The sequence below is a fragment of the Pantherophis guttatus genome, chromosome 7 (genome assembly GCF_059756535.1).
Source record: "Pantherophis guttatus breed Tessera chromosome 7, ASM5975653v1, whole genome shotgun sequence".
NCBI lineage: Eukaryota > Metazoa > Chordata > Lepidosauria > Squamata > Colubridae > Pantherophis > Pantherophis guttatus.
Genome location: NC_142069.1, coordinates 7,032,756 through 7,059,866, shown reverse-complemented (window position 1 = coordinate 7,059,866; position 27,111 = coordinate 7,032,756).

The following is a 27,111-nucleotide window of genomic DNA, read 5'->3' as shown; positions in this document are numbered from 1 at the left end:
AAATAGAGAGAAAACCCCACTCCCTTCTATCACTGAGAATGTTACCTGGCTGGGTTATGAAAAGCCTGCAAGAAAACAACTAAGCTCAGAGAGCACCAAGGACTCCACAGAGAAAAAAGTTAACTCTTACCTACTTGTATCCTAACTCTGACAGATCTCATTAAAACCACAAGATCCTTCTTCCCTTCCAGACATAAAGATTGTCTTTTCATTCAGGCAGTTCTTTCAACACATTGTCCAAAGGCACAAAGTTAGATCTCCAAGGGTTCAGCAGGAATTCTGCAAAGGAGATCCATAACATCCTTGGTTATGTTTGCACAAAATGGTCTGTCAAGTTGTACGAAAACTAGCAGCTACATTTTTACAATGTGCAAAGCTTAATTAAGTTTGTTGCTAATGTTTTTTTTTAAATAACCTGTTATGCAAACTCACTCTGTTTGATTTGCTAATCTATTGCTCAAACTCACCAAGTGGGTTAATTAGCAACTGAACAATAAAATAAATTTTTTTTAGAATGTGCAGAAATGAATAGATTAACACTTGCAATTAAGGAAAAGGCACAAACTGTATATTTTATGATGCGGGATTTATTTTATCAATGGTTAGATAACAAAAACAGAAGTTAGAAACATGGAAATATAAGAAAAAGATTAATGAAATAAGGGAGATTTGTTAAAATAGAGAAGTAAATATTATGATTATTATTTTTAATTATTATAGAATTAATATCAATGTAATGAAGATTGTTGTAAACATTATGATTATTATCTTTCAAACTCTTTATACCCAGACAACACACTATTTAATTGAAAATGAGATTTTGACATGTTAAAAAATAAAAAACTTTATGCAAAATAAAATAAAATAAAATAAAATAAAATAAAATAATTAAAGTAAAGTAAAGTAAAGTAAAGTAAAGTAAAATAAAATATTATACATCACATTTCAGTTTTGCAACGACAGTGTACTGGCTGTATCAAATTCTTTTTAAGTATAGATAGTATTATACACCCTGAGCACAACCATTATTCTCGTAATCATACAGTATAGTCTCTTTTAAATACATAATGTTGTACATCATAGTTATAACCATTATTTTCATAATTGTACCATAACGCTCTATACATGTATCACTCTATATGTTTTACTCTATAGTCATGTACAGTCCAATAGTACTATTGCTTACAATATGTATATATATATATATATATATATATCTGTATTTGTTTCTATTTTGTTGATCTTCTTTCGTTATTAACTTACTAATCTCTGCACCTGTTATTTAACCATTTTTACAATAAGTCCCATGTTAAGTAATACTCTTGATTCCTCTTTATTCTTAGGTTCCATCATTAAATATATATTCCGATCACCTGCCATCTGATTTTACTAATGTAATTTACAGCAGGATCACCCTATCATCTCATTTTACGAACCGTCTTTCTCGACATTTACTAACAGCTTCCAACCAGCAACTAAGTTTAAGTAGGCTGTGTGAACATAGCTGACCAACACGATCAGCTGAATTCAATTTAGGGTTAGCCTTCTGCACTCTTTAAACCTCGAATATTGAAACACTGACTTTCACGTCTCTCCTACTTCTACTTTTCACTAGGCTAGATTTTAATCTTGAGGAAAAAATGTTGGGAGGAAGAGTTTTGGAATATCTTACTAAGGACTCAGAAGATATCTGTCATCCTAAAATGCAGAATATTTTCTCTGACAATCTGTATCGGGGTGAAATTCAACAGGTTCTGACAGGTTCTGAAGAACCGGGAGCGGAAATTTTGAGCAGTTTAGAGAACCGGCAAATACCACCTCTGGCTGGCCCCAGAGTTGGGTGGGAATGGAGATTTTGCAATATCCTTCCCCTAGGAGTGGGGAGGGAATGGGGATTTTGCAGTACCCTTCCCCTGAAGTGGGGTGGGAATGGGGATTTTGCAGTATCCTTCCCCTGTCACGCCCATCAAGCCACACCACGCCCACCAAGCCACGCCCACAGAACTGGTAGTAAAAAAAAAATGGATTTCACCACTGGTTCGGACCGGTTCGCCCGAACCGGTAGCGGAAATTGCAGGTGGGCCCACCCCCTACCACCCTCCGCCCCGGCTCTATGCCATCCTATTTAGGATGTTTTTGAGGCTGGGTGCATACACGAAAGGCTGGATGCATGTGTGGAAGGCAGTCACATTCGTGAACTGGGCGTGCACGCACATGAAGTGAGCATGCTTGCGCACGGCGACCCGATAGTAACATAATATGAAACCTACCGCTCGATGACACCCAGTAGTGGGTGGGAAGAAGCAGTTTAGACAGGACAACAATCTTTTCCACAGGGAATACCCAAGTTGGCATCTGTTTACCTTCCTTTCTCCTTTTCTCTTTTTCTTGGTTTTTTGCCCTGAGGTCAGAATTCTTTTGGCTGGCATTACCTGTTGAACATGCCTCTTCACTTTAATTATTCCAGACAGCTTTTTGGCTTTAGTTGCTCCTTCATTGGTTGCATAAATCTTGCAAATTATTACTACGGTGCTAAACTATAATTACTCACAAAGCCCAACATGTCAAGAGGTGTATTAATTTGATAATTTAATAAACACTTTGGTGCTCATGAGTATAATTATTACTTCCAAGCCGACACATATTCCATCTTCATGGGTATATTTGAGTATGCACAAGTGTGTGTGTGTTTGTGTGTGTGAAAGAGAGAGAGAGAGAGAGAGAGAGAGCCTTGATTAGTAGGACTCTGTTGTTCATCAGATTATTACCATCTGAAAGGGGCAACATTTAGTCATCAAATACAGGTAGTCCTTGACTTACAACAGTTCATTTAGGGACCATTCAAAGTTGCAATAGCACTGAAAGTTGTGACTTTTCACAGTTACAACCGTTGCAGCATCCCCCATGATCAGGTGATCAAAATTCAGACCAGGGGTGAAATGTTCCCGGTTCAAACCGGATCGCCTGATCCGGTAGCGATGGAGGCGGGTGGTTCAGAGAACCGGTAACAAAAATCCCTGCCCCCCCCCCATGCCCAGCTGAGCCGCACAATCATCAGAGGCTTTTTTTTAACTTTTAAAAGCATTTTTTCTACAACCTCTTCGGCCGAAAAAATGCTTTTAAAAGTTAAAAAAAAAAAAAAAGCCTCTGATGATTGCGCAACTCAGCTGGGATCGTCAAAGGCTTTTAAAAGAAAAAAAAGTTGTTGTTTTTTCTTTTAGCTGAGTTAAAAAAGCTGAGTTGCCTGATCGGCAGAGGCTTTTTAAAAAGCTTTGCTGGCTGGGGAATTCTGGGAGTTGAAGTCCGTCAGGCTTAAAGTTGCCAAGGTTGGAGACTCCTGGTATAGATTGATCTTCTGTATATCCTTCATGGCAGCCATTTTGTGAATAGGGCCAGCAGCAACCATTTTGCAAAGGACTCTTGTATCAAAAACAGGTGGCGCCTCAGAAATTTCCCTCCACTTGAATCATCGTTTCTATCATTTAAGAGAGAATATGCATAGAAATGCATTCAGTCCTCAACTTACAACCACAATGAAGCCCAAAATTTCCGTCGCTGAGCGAGACATTTGTTGAAGTGAATTTCACCCCATGTTATGACCTTTCTTGCCGCCGTTGTTAAGTGAATCATTGCGGTTGCTAACTGAGTAACCTGGTTGTTAAGCGAATCTCGACTTTGCTTGTGTAGAAGGTTGCAAAAAGTGGTCACATGATCCCGGGGTCATTGCAACTGTCATAAATTTGAGTCAGTTGCCAAGCATCTGAATTTTGATCATGTGACTGTGGAGATGCTACAAGTCATGAGTGTGAAAAATGGCGATAAGTCGCTTTTTTCAGTGCCATTGTAACTTCAAACGGTCACTAAACAAGGATTACCTGTTTCTTTCTACTCCCAGCTCACCTTCTATCAACCTTTGGAGTGTTTAAAGTTCTCAAGGTAGAAATCTACTTGCATTTTTTACCTGCTTTCAGACTGCTAAGTTGGCAGAAGCTGGGACAAGTAACGGGCACTCACCACATTACGCGGCACTAGGGATTCGAACCGCTGAATTGCCGATCGTTCGATCGACAAGCTCAGTGTCTTAGCCACTGAGCCACCGCGTCCCTTGACCAGAAAAGTAGATGAGGCTAAAATGAGAAGAGATGTTTGGTAGTTAGCATGTTGTGATACTATCTACTATTATTGTGACAACTGATTTTAATCAGGACATGATTAAAAACTACGCAATGACTATATTGATTATGCTACTTTTAGGGTTAGTCATACTATGCGAGTGCAAGTTGCAAGAATTCGTGGTGAATTTCCTCAGGAGAATGAGGGAAAGTAAATTCAGACCAAATATATCACCCAAAAACACACTTATTAAAACATGACTGCTTCCATTAGGTTCTTCTAATTAGGTTCTTCTAAGTGCTGTAGCGTATCCTGCCTAAGCAGGGGGTTGGACTAGAAGACCTCCAAGGTCCCTTCCAACTCTGTAATTTCTATTCTGTTCAGTAGAGGCATTGCTGTTTAAATATTTAAATCTACCACCTGAAATTAACCAACTTTGCAGTGTACTGTGTAGTACTATGTACTTTGCAGATCAAGGGATTAATTTATCTGATGAGTATCTCTTCAAGAAGCCTCCTAAGTAGATAACTCAACATGTTCTTCCATCTATTCAAAGATTTCAATCTAATGAATAGCTTTAGGTTCAACCTTGTATTGGGAACGTCCTTAAATGCTTGTGGGTGCTCCATCACTGAAGGTTTTAAGAAAAGATTGGAAAAACCATTTGTCCAGAAAGGTACAGGGTCTCCAGCTTGAGCAGGGGGTTAGACTAGAAGACCTCCAAAGCCCCTTTCAACTCTGTTATTCTGTTGTTCTGTTTCTCCTCTGCAAAGTAAGGATGGTGTTGAAATGAAGATGATGATGATGATGATGATGATAACCACCATAAAAACATATTTATTTATTTATTTTGGTTTTTTCTTCTTCTTGTGCCATATCAGGTTCGCCTGATACGCCAGTTGCGCCCCTTTCTAGATCGGGACTCCTTACGCACGGTCACTCAAGCACTCGTCACTTCTCATCTGGACTATTGTAATGCTCTCTACATAGAGCTCCCTTTGGGATGCACCCGGAGGCTCCAACTGGTCCAGAATGCGGCCGCGCGGGGGATTATGGGAGCGACGGGGCGCTCCCACATGACACCTCTCCTGCGTGAGCTGCATTGGCTTCCGGTGGACTTCCGGGTGCGCTTCAAGGTGTTGGTGACCACCTTTAAAGCGCTCCATGGCTTAGGGCCGGGGTACTTATGGAACCGTCTTCTGCCACCAATTGCCTCCCACCGGCCGGTTCACTCCCACAGAGAGGGCCTCCTCAGGGTGCCGTCAGCCAGACAATGTCGGCTGGCGACCCCCAGGGGGAGAGCCTTCTCTGTGGTGGCACCTACCTTCTGGAACGATCTACCTCCAGAGATACGAGTGATCTCAGACCTCCGGACTTTTTGTCAGGCCCTAAAAACTTACTTTTTTCAGCTAGCCGGGCTGGCCTGATTCCATGTTGGTTTTAACGTTTGATATTGATTTTAATTGATATGTTTTAAATTATGGGCCAAATTCTATTTAATTAGTTTTAAATAATTATTTTAACTTTTGTGTACAAATGTTTTTATTTTGGCTGTTCACCGCCCTGAGTCCGAAAGGAGAAGGGCGGTATACAAATTTAATAAATAAATAAATGAATGAATAAATAAATAAATAAATATCCATCATCGGACGTTGGCGATCATGTTGGCGATCATCCTACATGATCGCCAACAGCCACATGAAAAAGTGCTGCTGAGTTTTGTCCAAACCACTCCCTTAGGTTTTGAAGCCATGATGTCCTTTTTTTGTTTAGCTACCCTATACCATTTGTTTCAGGTTGTTTAAATTCCAACCCATTGACATTTGGGGACTAACCACCGTTCGGCTGCCACATATTACTATGTAAAAGCAGAAAGTTGAGGCTGCAAATGTTACTTCCTTACTTTACTGCGCTGAAAGGAGTCAGAAGTGGGAGTGGTGCGGTGGCCTAGAGTTGGAGCTCTCGCCTCAAAATCAGGAGGCTGTGAGTTCGATCCTAGGTAGAGGCAGATATTTCTCTCTCTGGGCACACTGAGAATATATCTGCTGAACAAAACTCCGCATTGGTGACAGGAAAGGCATCTGGCCAGGAAACACTCTGCTAGCTCCATTCAGTGGCCCAGACTCCATCCCGCAAGGGGTTATGAGGTCGTTAAACGAGGAGGATGAAAAAGAGTCAGATGTCAATGCTTTTCCTCCCCACCCAACTTTTTATCCTGCACTTTTTCCTCTTTCCCCTTTCCTCCTTTATTTTCCCCTTATTTTCATTTTTCTTTGTATTTTATATTTTGATCAACTGATTAAAAAAATGTAAACGAGATGATGGAGGAAGTCTACCTATGTGGTTGCTAAGAATCAGCCCCGATTTGATGGCACTTAACCAGCTGGATGTGTCTCTGCAGTCTGTATAGCAGCAAGCCAACAAATAGATGGAAGAAAGACAAAAATGAACTTTGATTGTGCATTATTTATGTTTAATTAAAATCAAGTGTAAACATGATGGTTCCCTCCAGCTATGCACCGTATCATTTTCCTCTTCTGTCGTACAGGTAGTCCTTGACTTACAGCAGTTCATTTAGTGACTGTTCAAGGTTACAACAGCACTGAAAAAAGTGACTTATGACCATTTTTCACATAATAGAATAGAATAGAGTAGAGTAGAGTAGAGTAGAGTAGAGTAGAGTAGAGTAGAGTAGAGTAGAGTAGAATAGAGTAGAGTAGAGTAGAGTAGAGTAGAATAGAATAGAATAGATAACAGAATATAGAGAAGAATAGAGAATAGAATAGAATAGAATAGAATAGAATAGAATAGAATAGAATAGAATAGAATAGAATAGAATAGAATAGAATAGAATAGAACAGAATAGAATCAGAGGTGGAAGGGACCTTGGAGGTCTTCTAGTCCAACCCCCTGCTTAGGCAGGAAACCCTGCACCATTTCAGACAAATGGTTATCCAACATCTTCTTAAAAACTTCCAGTGTTGGAACTTCTGGAGGCAAGTCGTTCCACTGATTAATTGTCCTCACTGTCAGGAAATTTCTCCTTAGTTCTAGGTTGCTTCTCTCCTTAGTTAGTTTCCAACCGCTGCTTCTTGTCCTGCCTTCTCTTGCAGCGTTCCCATAGTCACATGATCAAAAATCAGTCACTTGGCCACCGACTCATATTTATGGCAGAGTCCTGGTGTCATGTGATCCCCTTTGTGACCGTCTGATGAGCAAAGTCAAGGGGGAAGCTGGATTCACTTAACAACCCTGTTCCTAATGTAACAACTGTAATTCTTGACTTAACAACTGTGGCAAGAACGGACATAACATGGGGCAAAACTCACTTAACTGTCTCATTTAGCAACAGAAGCTTTGGGCTCAGTTCTAACCGTAATTTGAGGATTACCTGTATTCACAATTGCCATTTAATAACAACCTACGAAGCAGTGGTGAAATCCAAATTTTTTTACTACCGGTTCTGTGGGCATGGCTTGGTGGGCAAGGTGTGGCTTGGTGGGCGAGACTTGGTGGGTGTAGCAGAGGAAGGATACTGCAAAATCCCCATTCCCTCCCCACTCTGGGGCCAACCATAGGTGGTATTTGCCGGTTCTCCGAACTACTCAAAATTTCCGCTACCAGTTCTCCGAACTACTCAAAATTTCCGCTACCAGTTCTCCGAACTACTCAAAATTTCCGCTACCAGTTCTCCGAACTGCTCAAAATTTCCACTACCGGTTCTCCCGAACCTGTCGGAACCTGCTGGATTTCACCCCTGCTACGAAGCCTCATTGCATTCTGGAATACATTTCAAGTTTCAAGTTTCAATTTACTGATGCTATAGCCCTATGTGATTACACAAAGCTTTATACAGAGGAGGTTACAAAAAATAAAATTAGTTTGAGTAAATCGGGAATAAGCACCGTATGCCATCAGGGAATCCCCTTTGGAATCCATTGTGATTATTTTAATATCTAAGGCAGCTTTGGCAAATGAGGGCAGGCCACCCAATCTGATAAGAAAAACATGACTTTATCTTCAATATCTTAAAATCTGTAGATAACAATTACAACGCAGACAAGGAGACAAATCATCAATCTATGTTTTTATAGCATATAACGTATTGTGTACGCTACATACTATAAAACAGAAAACAAAGTTTTGTTATTAATTACATCTGTCTTCAATCAGCAATATGACATAATTTTAAGGCAGTAATTACCTGGGGCCATTTGTATGAAATTCTATTGGCCAAGAAGCTAGCTCTCTGCTTTACAGTCATTCGTTTAGCCACCGTTTGAAGTTACAATGGCACTGAAAAAAACCTGAGTTACAACCAGTTGTTGCACTTACAACTGTCGTACCATTCACATGGTCATGTGGTAAAAAATATGGCTCCTTCACAAATGGAAATTCTGGTCCCAATTTACAGTTGTAAATCAAGAACTGCCATAATCTGGCTATCAAGCAGATTATTATTTTTTTTTAAAAAAAGTTTTTTTTATTTTTTAGACAAACAAACATTTAATACATCAGTTAATCCTTCCCTGTGACATCTCGGTGTTATCTTCCAAAGTTCTTCTTCTATGAGTTTCTTCTGTCTTGATCTTTATCCAGTCCATTATACCAATTCATCGCTAAAACAATATTCTAATCATCACATTTTTAAACGGTCACTAAACAAGGACTACCTGTTTCTTTCTACTCCCAGCTCACCTTCTATCAACCTTTGTACTGTTTAAAGTCCTCAAGGTAGAAATCTCTCAGGAATCAACACATCAGTTGCAAAACATAAGTAATAATTATTTCCAGGACATTAACATGCTGCTAAGCACAATGTATTTCTTCCATCGTACGATCATAAATGAGACATGGTGTGCCTTTCATTCTCTTATGTGCCAACCACAAGACAACTTTTGCTCACCTTTGTTAATTAAGAGATCACCTTTGTTAATTGCCATTTGATTAAACCACCTGTTTCTCACACTATTCCCTTTATCAGGCTATAGGTAATCCTCAACTTACAGCTGGTGACTTTATGACTGTCAGAGTTACACACACACAAAACACACACACACACACACACACACTCCCCTGAAAGAAAAAACACTACAAATTTGAAGTTAAAGATATGAGAATTAGAGAAAAGTGGGAAAAAAACAAAACAAATAAAGACAAAATGATAGAAGAGAAGGGGGGAAAAAAGAATAAGAAAGAAGATGTCCAAAAGCCTAATGCACTTATTTTCTAATGCACTCTTTCGCTTGTTCATCCTCCATTTCAAACTTCAGCAAGAGCTTATAAATTTTGGCAATTAAATGTTCATCATTCGTATATCACACTAGCAATACTGTGTTTCCCTCAAAATAAGACCCTGTCTTATATTTTTTTGAACCCTGAAATAAGCACTTGGCCTTATTTTGGGGGAGGTCTTATTATTTTGGGGCGCATGGAGCAAGATGGGGCTCCTCTTGCCGTCTTACCTGATTTCCAGCTCTGCGTTTAAATATTTTCGGGGAGAGCTTATTTTCGGGGGGAGGCTTATTTTCGCGCTTTCACTCAAAAGTCCAATTGGGCTTATTATCAGGGGATGTCTTATTTTTGGGAAAACAGGGTAGCACTTAGATTTATACACCGCTTCACAGTGCTTTACAGCACTCTCTAAGCGGTTTTACAGAGTCAGCCTCTTGCCCCCAACAATCTGGGTCCTTATTTTACTGACCTGGGAAGGATGGAAGGCTGAGTCAACCATGAGCCAGTCAGGATCGAACTGCTGGCAGTGGGCAGAGTTTGCTTGCAATACTGCATTCTAGCCACTGCACCACCACGGCTCTTCAATATAATTCAACTTCAACAGTTTGTAAGTCAAGAGTTGTAAGTCTAGAATGCCATATTTGGCTATCAAGCAGGTTATTATTTTTTTAAAAAAAGTTTTTTTAAATTTTTTTAGACAAATAAACATTTAATACATCAGTTAATCCTTCCCTGTGACATCTTGGTGTTATCTTCCAAAATTCTTCTTCTATGAGTTTCTTCTGTCTTGATCTTTATCCAGTCCATTATACCAATTCATCGCTAAAACAATATTCTAATCATCACGTTTTTATACATAGTTATAAAGTTAGTCATTTATATCTCTTTTCCAACCAATGATAAAAATAATTCCATATCTTAAAATATTCTGACTCTTCCCTATCCTTAATCATCAGAGTTAAACTATTCATTTCTGCACGATCTAAAATTTTTTTTATTACTTCTTCTTCCGAGGGTATTTTCTCTACTTTCCAATTTTGAGCATAAACAATCCTTGCAGCTGTTATTACATATATAATCAAATAAATATTTTCCTTACTAATTTTTTTCAGAGAGGATACCCAGTAGGAACAACTCAATACATTGCTGTGTCATTTCTTCCAACCAAGTCTTAATTTTATTCCAATAATTTTTAACTTCAGGGCATGTCCACCACATATGGTAATAAAATCCTGGTAATTGATGACATTTCCAACATTTAGCTGATTTATCTTTAAACATTTTTGCTAACTTCTCAGGTGGCAAAGCAGATTATCATTGAATTATTATGAAGCAAATCTAGAGATGGCAATGGCTCCCCTATCAACTGTAAAATATTCCCCTAAAATCAGAGGTGGTATACAGCCGGTTCGGACCGATTTAGGCGAACCGGTAGCTCCGACGATCAGCCCCTGCCCTATCCTGTCCTTTATTTCCTGCTTTCTAGCTCATCTCAATCGCATGGCACAGCTGATTTCCTCCCCCACTCGCTGTTCTACTTACCGTTGCTGACTTGGAAGGTAAGCAGCTGAGCTTCTAAATGCTCCATTTTCAGCGCGCGCTCACTTAACTGGTTGTTAAACCTGCAGCATCCCACCACTGCCTAAAATCCAGTTTCTGAGATCCTCAAGGTGATTAAACAAAGGTGTGAGAAACCATTGGAACTAGATTGGAATAGACTACTGACTGCCAGATCCCTTGAGATCTGATTTCAATACTTCAAAGCATTGGAAAACCAGGAATGTGTAATCCCTCTGTGAAATAAGTTTATATTAATTAATCAAGGCTTTATGAGTATTATCTGAGTGAAAGTAGGCTACCATTTGCTTGAGAAAAAGCGGCTGAAAATCCTTGGCGGAACTATCAATAGATATTTAAAAAAATATGTATTACAATTTCCTCTTCTGATAAATGTTTATTGCAGGCCCAAATTTCGGGTTTAAGTAGCATTTGAGATCGAATCTTGCTTTGATTGACTGTTAAAATTAGATCTGCGTTCGTTTCGTATAATAAAACATATGCATAATAAATACCTCCAACCACACTTCCTGCAATCTTTTTAATAATATGTCTGAATATGTCAAACGACTGTCTCTTTAAAATAAATGCTTAAAACTTGTAAACTTTTTCTACAGCAGATCGCTGGATGGGGCACTTTGATATTTTGATTCATTTTTCAAAAGTTCAAATTTCATTAGGATTGCTATTGAATTTTCCTTCTCCGCAATATTGGAAAAATGTCAATTAACAGCAATTGTCAATGAAAAAAATGATTGTGTCTTCTATTTAGAGCAGTGTTTCTCAACCTGCTGGCTAGCGAATTCTGGGAGTTGAAGTCCACACATCGTCCAGCGGCCAAGGTTGAGAAACACTGACTTAGAGAATAAAATTATGTTTTGGAGCACTCATAGAACATACCAGAATTTTGTGAAAATTTCATCATATGTTTAACATAAAAAAGTACAGACAAACAGTTAGTCCAAATAGGATCTTCTTAAACCAGCTTATAAACTTTCATTCTGAATGTCACTTGCAAGAAACAACTTACAAGTTTTCATCTTCCTTTGTCCCTCCCTCTCTTGCTCCCTTTCTTTTCCTTCCTTACTTCCCTCCTTCCTTCCTTCCTTTCTTCCCTCCCTCTTCCTTTTTTCCTTCCTTCCTTTCTTTCCTCCTTCGCTCCCTCCCTCTTTCTTTTTCTTCCTTCCTTCCTTCCGTTTCTTTCTTTCTTTCATTTGTTTGTTTCTTCCTTCCTTCCCTCCTTCCTTCCCTCTCTTCCTCTTTCTTTCTTTCTTTCCTTCTTTCTCTTTCTTTCCTTCTTTCTTTTCTTTCTTCCTGTCTTTCTTCCTTCCTTCCTTCCACCCTTACTTTTCCTTCCTTCCTCCCTCCGTCCTTCCCTCCCATCTCCCTCTCTGCCTTCCTTCCTTCCTTCCTTCCTTCCTTCCTTCCTACCTTCCTACCTTCCTTCCTTCTCCCTCTTTCTTTTTTCTTCTTTCTCTTCCTTTCTTCCAGTCTTTCTTCCTTCCTTCCACCCTTCCTTTTCCTTCCTCCCTCCGTCCTTCCCTCCCTTCCTATCTCCCTCTCTGCCTTCCTTCCTTCCTTCCTTCCTTCCGTCCTTCCTTCCTTCTCCCTCTTTCTTTTTTTCTTCTTTCTCTTCCTTTCTTCCGGTCTTTCTTCCTTCCTTCCTTCCACCCTTCCTTTTCCTTCCTCCCTCCCTCCCTCCCTTCCTCTCTCCCTCTCTGCCTTCCTTCTCCCTCCCTTCCTTCCTTCCTTCCTCCCTCCCTCCCTTCCTCTTTCTCTCTTCCTTCCTTCCTTCCTTCCTTCCTTCCTTCCTTCCTTCCTTTTTCTCCTTTTTCACGCCAATTTAGACTGGCAGGAATGAAAGAAGAGAAGCTAATTAAAAAGGGCAGGTGAATGAACTTGCTTTCCCCCCTTTTCATAACAGTGTTGAACATTAACAGTGGCGACATGACTCTTTAGTTGCCTATAATGTTAATTACTGAAGATTCATTGGCAATCAGTGATATGATTCACAAAGACCTATTGTTAAGCAAATCTGCAGATCTGTTTGATTCAAGACAAATGAGTACCAAATGAGAGGGGGAGAAAGGGGAAGGAAATGAAAAGGGGAAAAAAAAACCCACGTGGTACAATTTATAACTTTGCTGCCCTGTGTGAATGCTCAGAGTTAAGCGAAGCCAACCTGGTGAATGTAATTTGGAGAGCAAGGATTCTCCAGAGAGATTAGATCAGCTACAAATTGCTAAATCTGATGACTTAGATAAAAATTTCACCAGAGGCTTCAAAAGAAGTAGGACAGGTTTCTTTATTGCTCCATACATGGTGAAGCGTGGGGAGGAATATCCTGCCAAGTGTCAAACTTTCTGCACTCATTTTCAGGGCTCGATCACATCAACACCTTTAATTATCTGCCAAATTAAAACAAAAACAAAAACAAAAGATACGAATCCGCTCAGGATCTACAGAGATGAAAAATTCGTTGGGAAACATTACATGTGAAATTTAAATTCCTGTCTTCACTATCAGCAGGACTTTTTTTTTTTATTATTATTAGTCATATTTCTATGCCGCCCACTCTCCGAGGACTCTGGGCGGCTTACACCAAAGACAGTATACTAAATAGCATATTGCCCCCAACAATCTGGGTCCTCATTTTACCCACCTCGGAAGGATGGAAGGCTGAGTCAACCTTGAGCCGGTGAGATTTGATCCGCTGATCTGCTGAACTAGCAGTCAGCTGAAGTAGCTGCAGTACTGCACCCTAACCACTGCGCCACCTCGGCTCTTACTGTTTACATTTTTAAAAGGAAAACCCAAAGCCCCCCAAAATATTTTCAGTCCTTTACAAATTAGCACTGATCCGAAGGATTTCAAAAACTCTGAAAATGCTCGATCCATTTGAAATCCGGAGCAAAGCGATTTCCATCCAAATATTTCCAGAAACAAGGTCGTAACTGTGAAAAAAATGTCATAAGTCACTTTTTTCAAGTGCCGTTGTAACTTTGAACGGTGATGAAATGAACTGTTTCAAGATACTATGGTTGAATAAAATGCAAAACCTTTTTAACGCTGGCTTCCTTTTTTTTTTACAGGTAATACCTCGTGCATGTTTTGCAATGAAACATGCACGGGGTATTAAAAATCCCAAAAGAGCTATGCTTAATTAAAATCCCCAAAGAGCTATGAAGCTTCATTTTACCCTGATCTTGAAAGATGACCCAAAGGAATCTAAGCAAATAAAAGGAAATTGCTAAGCAGAAGATATGAAACAAGGTGAGAGCTCATTTGATAGTCCATGAGCCACTTCACTGCTCTTTATTCCACTCGAAAGTTAAATGCTCAATGCTTATGTATTTATTTCCCCCTTTTGCTCAGGGAGAATAAGAACGAGCAGCTGGTTTCAGCGTTATATTGATTTCTCCCCTCATGCACACTTGCACATGGATGCACACTTTCCCACTGTGAAGGGGCGGATTGACCAAGCACCACAAGAAACATAGCCTGGGTAAATTCAACAAAAGCCTACACGATTTGATGGTGGGAATCAGTTTGGCTTAGCTAGCAGAATCAATTTGGAAAAGGCATCTGAGCTGATAAAGTAAATTAGTTAAGAAAAAACAATCTTTGATTTGAGTCAGTTCAGGACGGACGGATGGATGGTTGGAGGGAGGGAGGGAGGGCAATAGCAATAGCACTTATATACCACTTCACAGTGCTTTACAACCCTCTCTAAGCGGTTTACAAAGTCAGCATATTGCCCCCAAACAATTTGGGTCCTCATTTTACCCACCTCGGAAGGATGGAAGGCTGAGTCAACCTTGAGGCAGTGAGATTTGAACTGCCAAACTGCAGGCAGCCGGCAGGCAGCAGAAGTAGCCTGCAGTACTGCACTCTAACCACTGTGCCACCGTGGCTCAGATAGACAGATAGACAGACAGACAGACAAGGATGGATGGATGGATGGATGGATGGGAATGATAGATGAGAGAGAGATGAATGATAGAAGAGATAGATGATAGATAGATAGATAGATAGATAGATAGATAGATAGATAGATAGATAGATAGATATGGATGGGAATGATAGAAGAAGGTAGGTAGGTAGGTAGGTAGGTAGGTAGGTAGGTAGGTAGGTAGATAGATAGATAGATAGATAGATAGATAGATAGATAGATAGATATAGAGAACTGGATGAACTGCCAAACTGCAGGCAGCCGGCAGGCAGCAGAAGTAGCCTGCAGTACTGCACTCTAATAGAGATGGATGATAGAAGAGATAGATGATAGATAGATAGGTAGATAATAGATAGATAGATAGATAGATAGATAGATAGATAGATAGATAGATAGAGATGGATGAATGGGAATGATAGAAGAGAGAGAGAGAGATGGATGATAGAAGAGATAAATGATATAGATAGATAGATAGATAGATAGATAGATAGATAGATAGATAGATAGATAGATAGATAGATAGATGAGAGAGAGAGAGAGATGGATGGATGGATGGATGGATGGATGGATGGATGGATGGATGGATGAATGGATGGAATAAGGGTCACAAGCAGTTACCTACTTTAGGAACCACTCTACATTTCTGTATTAATACATTAAAAATTCAGAATTCAGAATCTGAACTTCAGAATCATAGGATGCGACCCATGGCCCCTTTTTGGCCATCATGGTCAGATGGTTTATTTTTATAAACTATTGAAGGAAAATAGGAGGCTAAAAGATATGAAGAACGGTTGCAGGAACTGGGTATGTCTAGTTTAAAGAAAAGGATTGGGGTGACATGATAGCAGTCTTCCAATATCTCAGGGGCTTCCACAAAGAAGAGGGAGTCAAGCTATTCTCCAAAGCACCTGAAGGCAGGACAAGAAACAACAGATGGAAACTACTCAAGGTGAGAAGCAACTTAGAACTAAGGAGAAATTTCCTGACAGTTAGAACAATTAACCAGTGGAACAACTTGCCTACAGAAGTTGTGAATGCTCCAACATTGGAAGCTTTTAAGAAGATGTTGGATAATCATTTGTCTGAAGTGGTGTAGGGTCTCCTGCCTGAGCAGGGGGTTGGACTAGAAGACCTCCAAGTTCCCTTCCAACTCTGCTATTCTATTCTATTCAAAAAGAAGCAAGGACAGTCAGGTCACTGTCTGTCTGTTTAGCAGGGATATATTTCCAAAAATATTCACAGACAACCCTTTCTATTCTTGAGAATAAAAAGTGAAGATAATTGAGCGACAAAAATTTAGGAGCTAACTTTGATGCTATTATTGAAGAGACATTATTGAAGCAGGGGTGGGGGGGTTTCTTTTCTTTGGAAGAGACCACAACTGGGGCCAGAATTTTTGTTGCTAAGCCAGGTGGACGTTAAGTGAGTCACAAATGGGGATCACAAGGCCCCAAAATACTGCGACCATCATAAATACAAAATGGCTGCCAAGCACCCAAATTTGATCACATGACCATGGGCCTTCTGCAACAGTCTTAAATACGAAGACAGGTGATATATCCCTTTTTTCAGTGCCGTTGTAACTTCAGACAGTCACTAAACGAATGGTTGGAAGTCGAGGACTACCTGTATGAGAACTGGTCATAAATTACTTTTTTCAGTGTTGTTGTAACTTCAAACGGTCACTAAACGAATGGTTGTGAGTTGAGAACAATCTGTATGAGAACTGGTCATAAATTACTTTTTTCAGTGCTGTTGTAACTTCAGACAGTCACTAAACGAACGGTTGGAAGTCAAGGATTATGAGAACTGGTCATAAATTACTTTTTTCAGTGCTGCTTAACTTCAAACGGTCACTAAACAAATGGTTGGAAGTTAAGGACTCCCTGTAGTTGTATTAAGTTCCTATACTTCTGTACGTCCCATAAATGCCAACCCGTTGACTTCAATAGTGTCTACTTCCACAAAATCTGGTGGACCTGTAGGATTGAATGGGATCCCTTCAGCAGGGGTGAAATCCAGCAGGTTCTGACAGGTTCTGGAGAACCGGTAGCAGAAATTTTGAGTAGTTCGGAGAACTGGCAAATACCACCTCTGGCGGGTGGGAATGAAGATTTTGCAATATCCTTCCCCCAGGAGTGGGGTAGGAATGGAGATTTTGCAGTATCCTTCCCCAGCCATGTCCACCAAGCCACACCACGTCCACCAAGCCACACCCACAGAACTGGTAGTAAAACAATTTGGATTTCACCACTGCCCTTCAGAACAAATGCAAATAGGATTAGAGCTTTAGATACACGGCGGCTGTGGTGGGATTCAGCCGGTTCTCTCCAAATCAGGCAAACTGGTAGCGGCGACTGCGGGAGGCTCCGCCCATGCGTGAGCACTGCGCATGCACAGAAGGCCGTGCACATGCGCAGCCTAGGCACGCTTGCATTTGCGAACAGATAGGGAAGGTAAGTGAATCCCACCGCTGCACAGCTGCCTTCACCTTCAGGATCTCCGAAGTTAAGTTGCCTCTCGAGAATTAAACAGGATCCGCTGTCGTTTGGGACGGCTTCACCACTCTTGAGTCAGGGCACGCACTATAAAAAAGGCATGTAGGAACAAGTTTGCAGATCAACAACCTTTATGAAACGCCGACAGGGTGTTAAAGTAGAACAAAAAAAAACAGGTGCCATCGCGAAGACTTTTCTGTCAGATAGTTTTGAGCCAGTGTTCATTTCCAATTGTAATTTTAGTGTTAATGTAAACTGAGGAGACGTTATCTTACCTAACTAAATGTATATACATTTCAGGCACATTTCAGAGTTTCCTCATCCAATCCTGCTTCATCTTTGTCTAGTTCTCTCGGGCAGTGCGTTGTCTCAGTAATTAAGACACTGGGCTGGTCGGCTGGAAAGCCGGCAGCCCAGGTTCGAGACCTGAACTCCATGCGTGGGGTGAGTTCCCGTTCCTCGCTCCAGCTCCTGCCCACCTGGCAGTTTGAAAGCATGCAAATGCGAGTAGATAAATAGGTATCACTTCGGCAGGAAGGTAACAGCTCTCCTTGAGGTCATGCAGACCACATGACTGTGGAAATGTCTCCAGACAGTGCCGGCTCAGTGGCCTTGAAACAGAGGTGAGCCCCACCTAGAGTAGGCAATGACCAGTGGAATAAATCCACATGAACGCCTTTACCTAGTTCTCTCTTTTTATGTCTAATAATTTTATTTATTAATTTATTTACTTACTTGTTTATTTGTTTGTTTGGTTTTTTGTTTGCAGCTCACAACAATCCAGGGGTGAAATCCAGCAGGTTCTGACAGGTTCTGAAGAACCGGTAGCGGAAATTTTGAGTAGTTCGGAGAACCATTAAATCAGTGGTGAAATCCAAATTTTTTTACTACCGGTTCTGTGGACGTGGCTTGGTGGACGTGGCAGGGGAAGGATACTACAAAATCTCTATTCCCTCCCCACTCCTGGGCAGCTAGAGGTGGTATTTGCCAGTTCTCTGAACTACTCAAAATTTCTGCTACCAGTTCTCCAAACTGCTCAAAATTTCCGCTACCGGTTCTTCAGAACCTGTCAGAACCTGCTGGATTTCACCCCTGCATTAAATACCACTTCTGGCTGGCCCAAGAGTTGGGTGGGAATGGAGTTTTTGCAATATCCTTCCCCCAGGAGTGGGGAGGGAATGGAGATTTTGCAGGATCCTTCCCCTGGAGTGGGGAGGGAATGGGGATTTTGCAGGATCCTTCCCCTGCCGCACCCACCAATCCACACCACGCCCACCAAACCACGCCCACAGAACTGGTAGTAAAAAAAATTGAATTTCACCACTGTGGCAATCCATAAAGAAATCTTTTATAGTCTTACATTTTTAATTTTTTTTAAAAAAAAAAGTCTTGTGTGTCATTTAGAACACTGGGAAAACATTGGGCAAAAAGCATTTTGATGGAACTCTATTTGCAACCATATTAAATGTTCATGAGATTGGCTGTATTTCCTTTTTTCAAAGTACGCATGCCAAATTAAAGACAGAAATGACAGACTGTCTGGAGAAACATTCATACCAATTGCACCAAAATTACATAATTTAAAGTCGGGACAAGTAGAGAAGAGGTTGTGTATAATACTCAGTTTGGAGATTCAGTGCAAAGGAAATTTACTGATATTATTTATTGATTTCTTTCCCAAACTATATTAACTTTGTGAATCAAATTCAAGTCTTTAAAACAGAGATGTCCAGATTGAGTAACTTGGATGCATTTTGCATGCATAAAATTGATCTCTCTCTCTCTCTCTCTCTCTCTCTCTCTCTCTCTCTCTCTCTCTCTCTCTATCTATCTATCTATCTTTTATCATTCATCTCTCTGTCTGTCTGTCTTTCTATCTTCTATATATCTAGAAGATATATATATCTTCTATTATTCATATCTTCTATCATTATTCATATTCTTCTATCATTCATATATCCCTATCATTCATATCTATCTATCTATCTTCTGTCATTCATTTTTTTCTCTCTCTCTAACTATCTCTATCTCTGTCTGTCTATCTATCTATCTATCTTCTATCATTCATCTCTGTCTATCATTCATATCTATCTATCTATCTTCTGTTATTCATATCTATCTATCTTCTATCATTCATCTCTCTATCATTCATATATATATATATCTTCTATTATTCATATCTATCTATCTATCTCTGTCTATCTTCTATCATTCATCTGTCTGTCTGTCCGTCTGTCTATCTTTCATATATATATATATATATATATATATATATATATATATATATATATATGTCTTCTATTATTCATATCTCTCTATCTTCTATCATTCATATATCCCTATCTTCTATCATTCATATCTATGAATCTATCTATCTTCTGTCATTCATTTCTCTCTCTCTCTCTCTCTCTCTCTCTCTCTCTCTCTCTCTCTCTCTCTCTCTCTCTCTCACTATCTCTGTCTGTCTATCTATCTTCTATCATTCATCTCTCTGTCTGTCTATCTATCATTCATATATATATATATATATATATTTCTTCTGTTATTCATATCTGTCTGTCTGTCTATCTATCTATCTATCTATCTATCTATCTATCTATCTATCTTTTTGTGGCAACCATTTAATGGTGCCACTTTTATGGCTGCCGTTTTATGGCCGCCATTTTGTGGCTGCCCTACTGGATGAACACAGGTGTATGATGTGAATTTTGTTGAAACACAATAGATACTCAAAAGTATAAGATCCAGAAGATGCTGACCCATCCCCAGAGTCGATTTAAGCCTAGCCATGTAGTGCATTTTTCTGGCCTAGGAAAACTTCCAACGACTTCGTCTTTCCTGCCGGTTGCTCCCCATCATCTCCAAAAACTGCCTCGTCATAACTCCAAAATAAAAATTCCCTCCTTTCTCGTTGTTTGCTCCAAGAGGCACATCTGAAAAACCTTAAATGAACGGCACTTCATGATTTACGACGAGGGAGGGAGAAGATAAGTAAAAAGATAGGGTGTCTCCTGTAATTGAAGGTCGTTGAGGCTTTTCTTAAAACGAAAATTAAGAACAATTTGAAGTTACCTCATCAGAGATGTAAAGGGCCCTGCCTTTTCTCTATTGTGAGAAAGGCAGTAAAAACCCGCAGGCTTTTAATAATATTTTTTTTTCTCCCCTCCTTAATACGGTAGCACTTGACATTTTCAAAGCACGGTACAAACATTTAACTAATTAATCCTCACAATATCCATTTGGCAATTAAGTGCTGGAGATGGAGAAAATGAGATTACAAAGGGAAGCTCCAGGCAAATGCTCAGAAGCCATCCCTTATTTTGCATGGCTGAACCACAGCAGATTTGGCCAAATGGAAAGAATTTTGGCTCCCCGTGATTCCAGCCATGGCTTAAATCTGGCTTAAAAGCTTAGCTGTGTGGAAACGTTCAAAAATCTACACCCGGTTGAATTGACTGTGAGATGATCATTTGTGTACAGGTAAAGGTAAAGGTTCCCCTCGCACATATGTGCTAGTCATTCCTGACTGTAGGGGGCGGTGTTCATCTCTGTTTCAAAGCCGAAGAGCCAGCGCTGTCCGAAGAAGTCTCCGTGGTCATGTGGCCGGCATGACTCAATGCCAAAGGCGCACGGAACGCTGTTACCTTCCCACCAAAGGTGGTCCCTATTTTTCTACTTGCATTTTTTACTTGCTTTCGAACTGCTAGGTTGGTCAGAAGCTGGGACAAGCCACGGGAGCTCACCCCGTTACGCGGCGCTAGGGATTCGAACCGCTGAACTGCCGACCTTTCGATTGACAAGCTCAGTGTCTTAGCCACTGAACCACCGCGTCCATATACAGTGTACAGGTAGTCCCCAACATACAACAGTTCACTTAGTGACCATTCGAAGTTAAAGCAGTGCAGACAAAAGGGACTGACAACTGTTTTTCAACACCGATGCCTGTTGCTCCATTCCCTATGGTCATGGGATTTATTTATTTATTTATTTATTTATTTATTTATTTATTTATTTATTATATTTCTATACCGCCTTTCTCCCGTAGGACTCAAGGCGGTGTACAGTCAAGAAAAACATAGAAACACAAACACCACAAAATTGCTAATTAAAATTGCCACTTAGTTTGGTCAATTAAATAAAACCCAGAATTAGATAACATTTAAAAAATGTTAAATGGGATGAAGATTGAGATGCTTTGGCAATGGACTCATATTTATGACCGTCCCAGGGTCACACGATCCACTTTTGCGACTTTCTGACAAGCAAAGTCCAAGGAGGAAGGAAGCCAAATTCACTTAACAACTGTGTTACTAATTTAACACCGGCAATGATTCATTTAACAGCTGTGGCAAGAGAGGTAGTAACAAAACTCACAATAAATGTCTCACTTAATGACAGAAATGTTGGGCTCAATGGTGGTCATAAGTCAAGCACAACCTTATTTCCCCAGAAAATAAGATCAGGTCTTATATTAATTTTTGCTCCAAAAGATGCATTATACGGCTTATTTTCTGGTTAGGTCTTATTTTGGGGGAAATACAGTACTAAATGCCTCCGTCTGCTGAAAATCTTAACTGGGGCTTATTTTGGGGGTAGGGCTTGTACTATTAGCATCCTGAAAAATCATGCTAGGGCTTATTTTCCGGTTGGGTCTTATTTTCGGGAAAACAGGGTACCTATATATAGGAATATATATATATATATATATATATATATATATATACATATTCCTATATATAGGAATATTTGTTAGATGATGATTTGTGTATATGTACAACCGCCAAGGTCTTAAAATACTCATTTTTTTTCAGTTTAACGTTTTTATTGAGTTATAAAATATTGTAAAATACAAAAATAAATAGAAAAGCATTGGGGCGGGGGTGGGGGGAGAAGCCAGGAAGGATAAGAAAAGAGAAAGGAAAAGGAGCACTGACTTTTGACTCTCTCTGTTGCAGTATAATAAGGCGTTAACATCAAATCACAACTCTCTGTTTTTTCTTAATAATATGAACAAGCCATTTCTGTAAAGATTTAACAATCTACTCAGTAAAAACCCAAAATCAAAGTTTCATTCTTTTCCACTTCAAGCACGAAGTTCAGAAGCTTTGTCTCCATACGGAAACAAAAGTACTTATGTTCTTTCCTTTGACCAAAGTAGTCAATTTTGCCATTTTTAAAACACTCATTTTTAAGAAATTAAGGAATTAAGATCTGTCATACCTATTTTAGTCTTCTTTTGTGTTTCTCATAGTGGTGAAAAGCTTGTAGGACACTGTCTCCCAAGCTTGGCAATTGCCAGATGTATGGACTTCAAATCCCAGAATTCCCTAGCCGGGATGGATGAGAATGCTGGGAGTTGAAGTCCACACCCCTGGAAGTTGCCAATATTGGGAGACACTGCTGTAGGATACCAGGAGTCCTCAACTTGCAACCATTCGTTTACTGACCATTTGAACTTACAACAGCCCTGAAAAAAGTGACTTACGAACATTTTTCACATTTATGACTGTGACAGCAGTGCAGTGGTCACACGATTAAAATTTGGGCATGTATTTATGATGATTGCAGTGTCTCAGGGTCACGTGATCCCCTTTTGTGAACTTCTGACAAGCAAAGTCCATGGGGCAGTCAGATCCACTTAACAACCGTGTTACCAACTTGACAACTGCAGTGACTCGCTGAACAACTGTGGTAAGGAAGGTTCTAAAATGGGGCAAAGCTAGCTTAACAAATGACTTGCTTGGAGACAAAAATTTGGGAGAGAAGAAATGAAGGAGGAGGGAGGGAGGAAAAAAGAGGGACTGAGGAAGGAAGGAAGGAAGGAAGGAAGGAAGGAAGGAAGGAAGGAAGGAAGGAAGGGAGAAAAGGATGGAGGGAAGAAAGGAAAAAAGAGGGAGGGAGGGAGGGAAGGAAGAAAAAAGAGGGAGGGAGGAAGGAAGGGAGAGAAGGAAGGAGGGAAGGAAGGAAAAAAGAGGGAGGGAGGGAGGGAAGGGAGGGAGGAAAAAGGGAGGGAGGAAGGAAGGGAGAGAAGGGGGGAGGGAAGGAGGGAAGGAAGGAAGGAAAAAAGAGGGAGGGAGGGAGGGAAGGAAAAAGATGGAGGGAGGGAAGGAAGGAAGGAAAAAAGATGGGGGAGGGAGGGAAGGAAGGAAGGAAGGAAAAAAGATGGAGGGAGGGAAGGAAGGAAGGAAAAAAGAGGGCGGGAGGGAGGGAGGGAGGAAGGGAGAGGAGAAGGGAGAGAAGGTGGGAGGGAGGGTGGGAAGGAAGGAAGGAAGGAAAAAAGAGGGAGGGAGGGAAAGAAGGAAGGAAGGCTACTATTTCCATTTTAACGAATCCATCAGTGAACTTGTAAAATAGTAAAAATAGCAGTAGCAATAGTGAAATACCAAAAGAGAGAGAGAGAGAGAGAAAGAGAGAGAAGCCAGCTTTTTACTATTCCATCATTCCATCTGGTGAGTAAAGGGACATTCTGACCACAGTGGAGCATGGTCAGCTGAAGTAGCGGCAGTAGCTGCAACGGAAAGGGCAGCAGGAGAAACAGGCAGCCCTTATCAAACCAGAAGTCATGCCCATCAGAGAAAAATGGGCAGAGATTCCTTCACAGCAGGCTGGGTGTAAGTTCAGGATAGCACTGTGGATTCCTTTTTTTTTTTTTTTTTTAGAAATGGTCCATGACCCTTATTCACGCTAGGAGAAAGTGGCGATGCCAAGAAGCCCATACAATATTCAGATTGCTCCAGTCCAGCTTATGCTGCAATGTAGCTTTCACCTTTCCTTGCTACGGTGTTTCCCCGAAAATAAGACCCTGTCTTATATATTTTTTTTGAACCCTGAAATAAGCACTTGGCCTTATTGCCATGCGCTCAAAAGCCCGATTGGGCTTATTATCAGGGGATGTCTTATTTTGGGGTACTCCTCACACTAGTTGGCACCGTTGGGATTTTAATTTATCCGTAGCATCACAAGATTCCCATCTCAAAGACAGATAAGACGAAAAGGTTAGAAGACAACAGAATAACCGAGTTGGAAGGGATAGAATAACAGAATAACAAAGTTGGGAGGGACCTCGGAGCAGGGGGGAAATCTACTTACCTTCCTTGCCGGTTCGGAAGCGCACACGCCGTGTGCATCACATGTGCGCGCAAACCTTCTGTACATGCATAAAACCTGCGCACGCGCAGAAGGTAAAAAACACATTACTTCCTGGTTAAAACCAAGAAGTAATGACACCCGGATGGGTGGGCGGAGCTTCACTCCGCCATCACTACCAGATCGCCGAACCACCGGCCAAGATCGCTACCGGACTGGGCGAACCGGTCCGATCTGGGAGCACTTCATCCCTGCCTCAGAGGGGTGCTCCAACCCCCTGCTCAACCAGGAGACTAATAACTTGTCCAACCTCTTCTTTAAAAACTCCAGTGTTGGAGCACCCATAAGTTCTGAAGGCAACCTGTTCCACTGATTAATTAATTAATTTTTTAAAAAGCACCAGAAAGCAAGACAAGAAGGAATGGATGGAAACTAATCAAGGAGAGAAGCAACCTAGAACCAAGGAGAAATTTCCTGACATTTAAGAACAATTAATCAGTGGAACAGAAGTTGCCTCCAGAAGTTGTGGCTGCCTCATTACTGGAGGCTTTCAAGAAGAGACTGGATAACCCTTTGTCTGAAATGGTACAGGGCAGGGGTGTCAAACTGGATTTCTTCGAGGGCCGGATCAGCATTGTAGTTTTCCTCCACGGGCCAACAAGAGGGGGCAGCGGGGAGATGGGACGGACGCCTCCTGCAGCACCCTGTCGGCCAAAACGGAGTGCGGGGGGCCACTTTTGGCTGGCAGAGTGCTACAGGAGGTCAGGGAGGCCGAAAACGGGCTGCATGGGGCAGGGATGGGTTCTACTTACCTTTACTACCAGTTCGCAACGGGATCACGTGTGCTCGCTTCGCTCACGCGCACGCCGAGCTTCTGCGCATGCCTCCCGCCGGTTTTACTATTTATTTATTTATTTGTTTATTTATTTATTTATTCATTCATTCATTCATTCATTCATTCATCCATTCATTCATTCATTCATTCACTCACTCACTCACTTACTTACTTACTTATTTGAATTTATATACCGCCCTTCTCCCAAAGGACTCCGGGCGGTGTACAGCCAGAATAAGAACACACAAATAGAAAATTTTATAACAATTTAAAATATATATTAAACAATATGGCCCATAACTAATTAAAAACCCATTTTTAAACCTCAAGAATTAAAAATTAAAAATTAAAAAAGTTGAAAAGAATTAGAATTCCTGCGAACCAGTCCGAACCGGGGGCAACCCACCACTGGCACAGGGGCCTCGCAAGGCCTCTGCGGGGCCTGTTTTTGTCTGGCAGAGGCACCGCAGGCTGATCCTTTGATATTTTCCCACAGGCCAAATTTAAGCACCGGGCCGGATCTGGCCCACAGGCCTTGAGTTTGACACCCCTGGTAAAGCTTGAGCAGGGGATTGGACTAGATGACCTCCCAGGTGCCTTCCGGTTCCGATCTTCTATGATCACACCTGGCAAAGGCTCAACCTGTTGTCTCTTCTCAATCTCATCTTCCTGGGGGAAGCCTGGCGAGAACAGGAGACAGAGACCTGCTCACGTTCGAGCATGCCACGATGCACGCTTGGCTGCCTCTCATGAAGCGTTGCAAAAGTTATTAAAGGCCCACTTGAGTAATGATGCGCACCGTCTCACCCAATTTCTCCAGGCATCACCTCGAGTTTCTAGTGTTGCTAAATACTCCGCAGAACCCATCGTAGACGCCTCGTGCGATTTCCAAATCTTAGTCGTTTGTCATCGGGTGTGGGCATTTCCCAGTCGCTTCTTGAGAATTTCAGGAAAGGAAAAGGGGGAAGGGAGGGAGGGAGGGAGGGAGAGAGAGAGAGAGAGAGAGAGAGAGAGAGAGAGGGAGAAGAAGAAGAAGGAGGAGGAGGAGGAGGAGGAGGAGGAGGAGGAGGAGGAGGAGGAGGAGGAGGAGGAGGAGGAAAAGGAGATGGAAGGATTTTTTTAAAAAAAGTAGAAATAGAAAGTTCTCGCCCAAACTTGAGTCAACTCAAGGTTAATGTCACACTCGGCCTCGCTGAATACCTCTGCAAGGTCTTGGTACCAAATTATGATCTCTTTCAGCGCTGACAGTTGACTCAGCTTTCCATCCTTTCTAGGGTAGGTAAATTAAGGACCCAGTTTGTGGGGGCAATAAGCTGACTTTGTATAAATATACAAAAGTATGAAGGCTATTGCTTAACGCAGTGTAAGCCACCCTGAGTCTCCAGAGAAGGGCGGCATATAAATCAAAAAAAAAAAAAAACCTAGGAGGATCCTTGAACCTCATAGAACAGGGGTGGGCAACTGTGGCCATTTTACAACCTGTGGACTTCAACTCCCAGAATTCCTGAGACAGCCAAGCTGGCTCAGGAATTCTGGGAGTTGAAGTCCACAGGTCATAAAGGGGCCATATTTGCCCACCCCTCTCATAGAATAATGGATGGAAAGTAATCAAGGAGATACACAACCGGGAATTAAGGAGAAACTTCCTAATTGTGAGAACAATTAAGGACTGGGGGGCCGCATGATAGCAGTGTTCCAATATTTGAGGGGCTGCCACAAAGAAGAGGGAGTCAAGCTATTCTCCAAAGCACCTGAGGCAGGGGTGAAATGCTCCCGGTTCGGACCAGATCGGGCGATCCGGTAGCGATTGTGGCAGGGGGTTCGGAGAACCG